The sequence below is a fragment of the Mirounga leonina genome, unplaced genomic scaffold (genome assembly GCF_011800145.1).
Source record: "Mirounga leonina isolate KUSES-001 unplaced genomic scaffold, KU_Mleo_1.0 Mir_172, whole genome shotgun sequence".
Classification (NCBI taxonomy): Eukaryota; Metazoa; Chordata; class Mammalia; order Carnivora; family Phocidae; genus Mirounga; species Mirounga leonina.
In genome coordinates this window covers 4834766-4843899 of record NW_023270442.1, presented here as the reverse complement: position 1 = coordinate 4843899, position 9134 = coordinate 4834766, and the positions used below count along the sequence as shown (strand labels likewise).

General features: G+C 35.9%; 1 pseudogene; it reads left to right on the top strand.

Moving 5' to 3' along the window:
* The first annotated feature begins 3863 nt into the window (after positions 1 to 3863).
* On the top strand, positions 3864 to 5263 carry LOC118018774 (annotated as a pseudogene).
* The last annotated feature ends 3871 nt before the right edge of the window (positions 5264 to 9134 follow it).

The window sequence follows — 9134 nt, the reverse complement described above, 5'->3', positions numbered from 1 at the left end:
TTTTTTTTTAACTAGGCAACCTTGATTTGCATTTCCTCTCCATATAGAATGTATTAACTGAAGAATGACAGGAACAGGAAACAAAAAGCTTTAGTTCTTTTATGTGGGGCTCAGGATAGATTACTCACAAAGGTGGTTGGAAATGGTCACAGGGTGCTGCTCTAGGACCATTTATCTGCTGCATCTTTAGATTATCAAGGGCATTCGTTCCTAGTAAGCTTTCAGTAATATTTTTCATAATGCCTATTTGGCCTATGAAATCACTTGGATTATAATATATCCTCTCATTCTGAAGCTAAATCAAACATAATGAGAACTACCTATTTTCCCAAAATTTGTTTTTTGTTGTTCTGTAAAAAAATGTTAAATTTAAATGAACAACTGGATCGTTTTTCTTTTTTTAATTTTATTATGTTATGTTAATCACCATATATTACATCATTAGTTTTTGATGTAGTGTTCCATGATTCATTGTTTGCGGATAACACCCAGTGCTCCATGCAGAACGTGCCCTCTTTAATACCCATCATCAGGCTAACCCATCTCCCCACTACCCTCCCCTCTAGAACCCTCAGTTTGTTTCTGAGAGTCCATGGTCTCTCATGGTTCTTCTCCCCCTCCGATTCCCCCCTTCCTTTTTCCCTTCCTGCTATCTTCTTCTTCTTCCTTTTTTTTTTTTTTAACATATAATGTATTATTTGTTTCAGAGGTACAGGTCTGTGATTCAACAGTCTTACACAATTCACAGCACTCACCATAGCAACAACTGGATCTTATATGGACAAGAGAGAAAACTTTTAATTTTGGACAGCATCAGGGGTATGACTAAGGGAGATACATTAACAAATGTTAGCAATGATAATTATAATGAAGGGAGTCCTACACTGTGAAATAAAGGAACAAAAGGGACAATATTTTATGAGGCATCTAACTAATGCTCTTTTTTAAAAACAACATCTAATACTATGGGGACAATTTTACCGATTTATAAAGCTCCTTTTGTTCACCCCTACCTTAAGATGATTATTGATGGTTGTTCAATAACTAAGTAGTATGGCTCATCTGCTGAATCCATTTACTTCTGTTGGCTTTTCTTTCAATAAGTGTGTTAGATTTCAAAACAAAGGAAGATTTAAAAATTTCACTTCCTGTTTTTTTTTTTAAGAGAGATCAAATATAAATTAAAGTTAATAGCTAAAGTAAGAAGGTACCAATTTAATATCATCAAATTTTCGTGAAGGCTTTCAGCTGGAAGAATGCAATATTATGGAGTCACAGTAAAGTGGTGTGTTATCGATGTTTTTTCTCCACCTGGGAAATAATATGTCACACTTTTGTACTGCACCATAAATAGCAACAGACATGGTAGCAAGCTGAGCTTCTCTGCACAGTTTATAGTATAATCAAGACACCATGGCCTTTCTTCCCTCCGAATTACCCAAATTTGAACAGATAACTAAAAGTTATCAGCATTACAATTTTCTTTGTGTTTTGACACCAGTTTTTACTTTGTGCTATTTCAATAAATATCCAAGCCCACCCAAATGACAATACAAATGTCCGTTTACTTAGCGCATGCAGATTATAAAGCTTTTGTCACCTTTCTTTTTTATTCTGAAAAAAACTGTGTAAGATAATTAGGTCAGATACTGTAATGTTCAAATGCCAATTGTCATTTAAGACAAATGATACTCGTTGTGAACAAATGTATAGTCTGAGATAAAATAGCAAGTGACTGACAAAGGTTTCAAATGAAAGAATTCTGATCTGCTCCTGAATTGTTCTGCTACCTTGTGTGGCTTCCAATTTGAAAATCAGATTTACCTCTCAAATCACTCCCTTAAAGAACCGATGTTTTTTGAAAAGATGTTCAAATAATTTTGAAAGCTACAGGATGATGGTGTAGACAGATTATTTTGTTTGTCAGAATGCTATTGTCCTGTACAGTAGCCATAATATTTAATGAGTATGAAAATTTATTTAATAGTCTATTTGTATCTATAAGGTTTCCTATGCATTATGTTTAAAAATGGACCACGTGTTTATTATATGTAAAGTAGCCAAATTTTTAACTGTAAAATTATAGGAGCTAATATGAAATTATACATCAAAATATAGTAAAATCTTAATTACGTCAGTAAAGAGACAATTTCTTACAAGAGCCCTTTCAAAATTACAGCCCAGACACCAAAACCATGAGCAAGAAAGGGAAAAAAAAGATAAATTAGACTTTACCAAATTTAAAAGCCTTTGTTCATCTAAAGACATATCAGACAATAAAAAGACAACCTACAGAATGATAGATAACATTTACAAATTTTAGATCTGATAAGGGTCTGTATCCAGCATATATAAAGAATGTTTACAACTCAACAACACAAACAGTTCAATTCTTAAAAATGGGCGAAGGACTTGAATAGGGATTTTTCCAGGGAAGTTATACAAATGACCAAAAAGCTCATAATGAAAAATGATCAACATTATTAATCATTGTGAACTGCAAATCAGAACAAGAATGATGTACCATTTCACACCAACTAGGACATCTTTAGATAAAAAACACACAGTGAAACAGAAAAACAACAGAAATTAGAAAGTGTTGAGGAGGGTATAGATAAATCACAGCCCTTATGCATGGCCGGTGGGAAAATGAAATGTGCAAAAACTGTGGAAAACAGTTTGATAGTTCTTAAAACAGTTAAGCATAGAATTAACAAATGACCAAGCAATTCTACTTAGATATATAGGCCCCAAAACTGAAAACAGATACTGAAATACGTGCACACGTATGTTTATAACAGCACTATCTACAATAATCAAAAGGTGGAATCAGCCCAAATGTCCATCAATACATAAATAGATAAATTTTGGTGTATATATACACAGTTGAATTTTACTCAGTCAAGAAAAGAAATTAAGTATTAATACAGGCCATGATGTGGATGTACACATCAAAAGCATTATATTAAGTAAAAGAAGCCAGAAACAAAAGGTCACATATTCTATCATTTCATGTATATGAAATATCCAGAATTAGGTAAATCCATACTGACAGAATGCAGACTGGTGCTTTCCGGGGGATGAGCAGGAGGTAGGAGGTAGGTATTGGGAATAATAAGTTTTGTATGTAGGGATTCCTTTTGGGGTGATGAAGATGTCTTGGAATTAGACAGAAGTGGTGGCTGTATAGCATTGCTAGTGTATTAATGGTACTGAACTAGTCATTTTAAAGTAGCAAATTTTATATCAGTTTCATCTCAATTTCTTGTTGAAATATTTAATAATAGTTGTCTGCAAATCATTGGCTGATAATCTTAATATCTGTGTCATCTTGGTGTTAACCTTTGCTGATTTTCATAGCTTATTAAACTTGGGCTCTTCCAGATTCTTGCTATGATAAATGATGTTCAACTGAAATTTAAACATTTTTATATTATGTGGTGAGACACTCAACCTTATTTAAGACTCGTATTTAGCAGTCCTCCTCTTATAATTCTCCCAAAGAAGAAAGGTGGCATCACCTTGCTACTGACAGTCTGGGTACTTACGGCAGAGTTAGGAACCTGATACACACTCTACTTCCTAGGTCATCTAGGAATATTTAATTCCTGTACCTTCTTGTATCTATCATAGGTCTATTTTCTAGGATGATGCAAATAACACAATGTTTTAATTTTGGATTTTATAATAGATTGATAATTGGAAAGACAATTCCTCTTCCTTAGGAGTGTCTTGACTGTATTTGGCCCTTTACTTTCCTCTCACTTTCAAGATCACCTTGTGTGTTTCCATTAAAAGTAAACTCCTTGTGCTTTTTCGCAATGGGTTTGCTGCCAGCACACAGGTGTCGTGAAAACCACAGCTCAACCTAACCCAAAATGGGAAAGGAAAAGACTCACGTCAACATCGCCGTCATTGGACAGGTAGATGTGGGCAAGTCTGCCACTACTGGTCATCTGATCTACAAGTGTGGTGGGATCGACAAAAGAACTATCGAAAAATCTGAGAAGGAGGCTGCTGAGATGGGAAAGGGCTCCTTCAAGTATGCCTGGGTCTTGGGTAAACTGAAAGCTGAACGTGAACGTGGTATCACCATTGTTACCTCCCTGTGGAAATTCAAGACCAGCAAGTATTATGTGACCATCACTGATGACCCAGGACACAGAGACTTTATCAAAAACATGATTACAGGCACATCTCAAGCTGACTGTGCTGTCCTGATTGTTGCTGCTGGTGTCGGTGAATTTTAAGCCGGTATCTCCAAGAATGGGCAGACCCGTGAGCATGCCCTTCTGGCTTACACCCTGGGTGTAAAACAACTAATTGTTGGTGTTAACAAGATGGATTCCACTGAGCCACCCTACAGCCAGAAGAGATACGAGGAAATAGTTAAGGAAGTCAGCACCTACATTAATAAAATTGGCTACAACCCCTGACACAGTAGCATTTGTGCCAATTTCTGGTTGGAACGGTGACAACATGCTGGAGCCAAGTGCTAACATGCCTTGGTTCAAGGGAGGGAAAGTCACCTGTAAAGATGGGAATGCCAGTGGAACCACACTGCTTGAAGCTCTGGATTGCATTCTGCCACCAACCTGTCCAACTGACAAGCCCTTGTATCTGCCTCTCCAGGACGTCTACAAAATTGGTGGTATTGGTACTGTCCCTGTGGGCCGAGTCGAGACTGGTGTTCTTAGACCTGGCATGGTGGTCACCTTTATTCCAGTCAATGTTACAACTGAAGTAAAGTCTGTTGAAATGCACCATGCAGCTTTGAGTGAGGCTCTTCCTGGGGACAACGTGGGCTTCGATGTCAAGAACGTATCTGTCAAAGATGTTCGTCGTGGCAATGTGGCTGGTGACAGCAAAAATGACCCACCCACGGAAGCAGCTGGCTTCATGGCTCAGGTGATTATCCTGAACCATCCAGGCCAAATCAGTGCTGAATATGCATCTGAGCCGTATTGTCACATAACTCACATTGTTTGCAAGTTTGCTGAACTGAAGGAGAAGATAGATCATCGTTCTGGAAAAAAGCTGGAAGATGGTCCCAAGTTCTTGAAATCTGGTGATGCTGCCATATTGATATGGTTCCTGGCAAGCCTGTGTGTGTCGGGAGTTTCTCTGACTATCCTCCTCTGGGCTGTTTTGCTGTTCGTGACATGAGACAGTTGCTGTGGGTGTCGTCAAAGCAGTGGACAAGAAGGCAGCTGGAGCTGGCAAGATCACCAAGTCTGCCCAGAAAGCTCGGAAGGCTAAATGAATATTATCCCCAATACCTGCCACCCCAGTCTTAATCAGTGGTGGAAGAACAGTCTCAGAACTGTTTGTGTCAATTGGCCATTTAAGTTTAATAGTAAAAGACTGGTTAATGATAACAATGCATCGTAAAACCTTCAAAAGGAAAGGAGAATGTTTTGTGGACCATTTGTTTTTTTTTTATGTGTGTGTGGCAGTTTTAAGTTATTAGTTCTTAAAATCAGTACTTTTTAATGGAAACAACTTGACCAAAAATCTGTCACAGAATTTTGAGACCCATTAAAACAAAAGTTTAATGAGAAAAAAAAAGTAAACTCCTTGTAAGAATGTTTAAATTATATTCAGTTGATCACTTTGCAGCAAATTGATATCTTTACTTATAATGGGTCTTTCAAACCATGAGCATTTTATTTGTCCCCTTATACTTAAATATGTTCTAATAACCTTTATTGAGAATTAAAGGATTCGATGAATGTTGTTGAATCTCTATATTGTACACTTGAAATGAGTATAACCCTGTATGTTAACTATACTGGAATTAAAATAAGTTTCCATGACTGAATTCCATATCACTGCTATATTCCTATCTCAATGTCCTTATTTTTCTGATATTGTTCACTTAAAGTGTGTTTTTAATTATATATTCTAATTTTAGTTATGGATACAAATATATATTTGAAGTTTTTATTTCAGATTTATCACAAGCAAAGTGTGTTAACTTCTCCTGTTTTGTTACTTTATAAAATAACTTTGGTGTTCTATTCAGGAAATCTAATCATCTGTGAAAAATAAAAGTTTATTTCTTCCTTCAAAATCCTTTACCTTCTTATATCCCTGAACTTACGAGGATCTTGTATTTTCTTGCCATACTGCAATAGTTTGCAATTCCAGGACAGTTAGGATTAGAAGTGGTATAGCCCTCAACTTGATTTCATCAGTGATCTCAAAGAATAAGCATTCAGTATTTTCCCATAGTATATGACGTTTTTGTTTGATTTTGCAACTAGCCATTATCAATATGGATGGTCCCTTCACTTGTTTGATAAAATTTATATTTATGGGTGGATGTTGAATTTTTATCTAGTACTTTTCTATATCTTTTAAGATCATCATATGATTTTTTTTCTCACTCGTTGTTCTGATCAAATTGATTACATTGGTTAAATGTTAATTGACCACTGAAGTCCCAAATAAATCCTTTTTTTAAAAGATTTTATTTATTTTATTTTATTTATTTATTTGAGAGAGAGAGAATGAGAGAGAGAGAGCATGAGAGGGAGGAGGGTCAGAGGGAGAAGCAGACTCCCCGCTGAGCAGGGAGCCCGATGCGGGACTCGATCCTGGGACTCCAGGATCATGACCTGAGCCGAAGGCAGTCGCTTAACCAACTGAGCCACCCAGGTGCCCTATATCCAAATAAATCCTTCTTAATGTAGTATTTTGTTTGGTTAGTTTGTTGTTGTTGTTGTTTTATGTTTTTTTGTTTTTTTTTTTATGTCAGATTTGATTTTCTAATATTTTTGTTTAGAAGTTTTGCCTTTAGTTTCATTAGAAAATTTGGAGTACAACTTTACTTTCTTTAATGGTTCTTGTTAGGTTTTGATATTAAGGTGTTTTAAAATGAGAAGGGGAATGTATTTTCTATTTCTCTGATGGAGTTTGTGGAATATTTGCAACTGTTTTGAATGGTAGAACTCAAAAGTACAAGCATGAGGAGCTACATATACGTTTGTGGAAAAGTTTTAGGTTACAAAATAAATTATTTTATGATAAAGGATAAAATATGCATCCTTTATTTGGGGAGTACATAATGACATAACCAGTGGCCCAGTCTCTGGGGAGTGGACTGCTGTTTTAAATTCTTTGGGGAGACTTTTTTCTAGCATTTTGCTCACAGACAAGGTCACATTTATTTTCTTGCTAACATCTTTTAAGAAGTTTATTTTCTAGCTCTTTATTTCATTAGTATGCAATTCTTCTTTGCTCAGAGTATATGTGGAGGTTTTAGCTTTTACACCTCACCAGGTGTTACCCTAAACTGCATTTTCTTCTCAGGCCTGCCTTAAAAAATAAAGGCTTTTAGCTTCACAGGGCGTTTGTTAGCTTCAGAGATACTTAGCTTGCTTGATTTTGCCTGTTTGAAATTTTGGCTTTAAATATCACTTTTTTATTTCCAGCATAAATATGATGTTAATTACTATTTAAGAGCAAATCTTCAATGTTTCATTGCAGGAAGACTTTTCAGATGTTATTTTTTTTATTTTTATTTTTTTCAAAGATTTTATTTATTTATTTGACAGAGATAGCGAGAGCAGGAACACAAGCAGGAGTGGGAGAGGGAGAAGCAGGCCTCCCGCCGAGCAGGGAGCCCGATGTGGGGACTCGATCCCAGGACCCTGGGATCATGACCTGAGCCGAAGGCAGACACTTAACGACTGAGCCACCCAGGCGCCCCAGATGTTATTTAAAAACAAATCTTCAATGTTTCATTGCAGGAAGACTTTTCAGAACATCGGGTCAACCATGTTACAGGAAATAAATCTCCACTCTTTCTGATAATCATTTTGTTTTTGAAGTATAAATAGATTATGAGGAAGTGACCCAAAAGGAAATCACTGAGGTCCAGTTTACCAAGGCCACTTCATTGAAAATCTATACAGAATGTTATTGCTAAATGATTCACAAATATTGCTCAGAAACAGTGCTGCTGAAGTAGTTTCTTAACAACTGCTTAAACAATGTAGTGGGCTTGTATATATCTGGTATGCCCATGCTTTTATAAGTTATACTGCAGGATTATCTTCTCCAGGTTATTTTCAGGTTATTTTCATTATCAGACAGCGTCTCTCATGGCCCAAACCCACCCCAAATATCCACACAGTCCCATTGCAAGTAAAGGGGTAGTGCCTACCTCAGTCTGTGAGATCTATCTAAACAGTTCCATCGGCATATTCACTAGAAAGTTTTATATTGGAAAATTAATTTTCATTTAACCAGTTCTTGTTTGGGGAGCCCTATCATCAAATTCAAGAACACATTCTGCCTCATAAGTACAAGAAAAAACAAATCAAGAGGTACTTGACAGTACAAGCAGGTTTTGATTATTTCCTTATTAATAAAGCCACATGTAGGATACCAACATTCTAGATGTGGTGAAGTTGCTTTTATTTCGTATTTATCAATACTATTTTCTTATGCATATTTTTATATTTTTGAGAACATATATAAAATAAAGGTTAGGTATAGTTTTGTTTTTGTTTGTTTTTTGGTTATTATTTATGTATAATTATTTCTTTGCACTCTTGTAATTTTGAAAATAGGAGTTTAAAAATTTTGCCTCTAACTAGAAAAAGAAACAAAATAAAAGTGTTCATTATAAAAAATAAGTGGCTGTCATTTAAATTAGTCATAGTATAATTTATCTTATTGTTGTGGTTACATATGATACAATCAAATAAAACAGTGGAAACGTATATTATCTATTTGATGAATCAGATGAAGTCTTCTATTCTGAAGTCACTGAGAATACACATATCACAATACATACCTGATCTAGAAAAAGTGGAAATTGTGGCCATAACATTGCACAATGTATGCATTGTAGTGCATTGCATCAGGTTGTTTGTCAGATTCCCCCATCAGTAAGTTACCCTGAATAAAAATCTGGGGAAAGGGTAAAGAATGGCTTGCTTTGCTCTTTGGGCTTCAAGTGCCTTCTCTGTCTGGAGGATAGTTTACTGCCCCTCCGCCACCTTCTAACGCCATAACAGTAAGGAAATGAAGAAACAGACGATCTGCTTAGTCAATAAAACTCGAAGTATTAGTTCTGAGACTGTGCATATCCAACATTCCATTTGGTGAGGGATGATAACCAT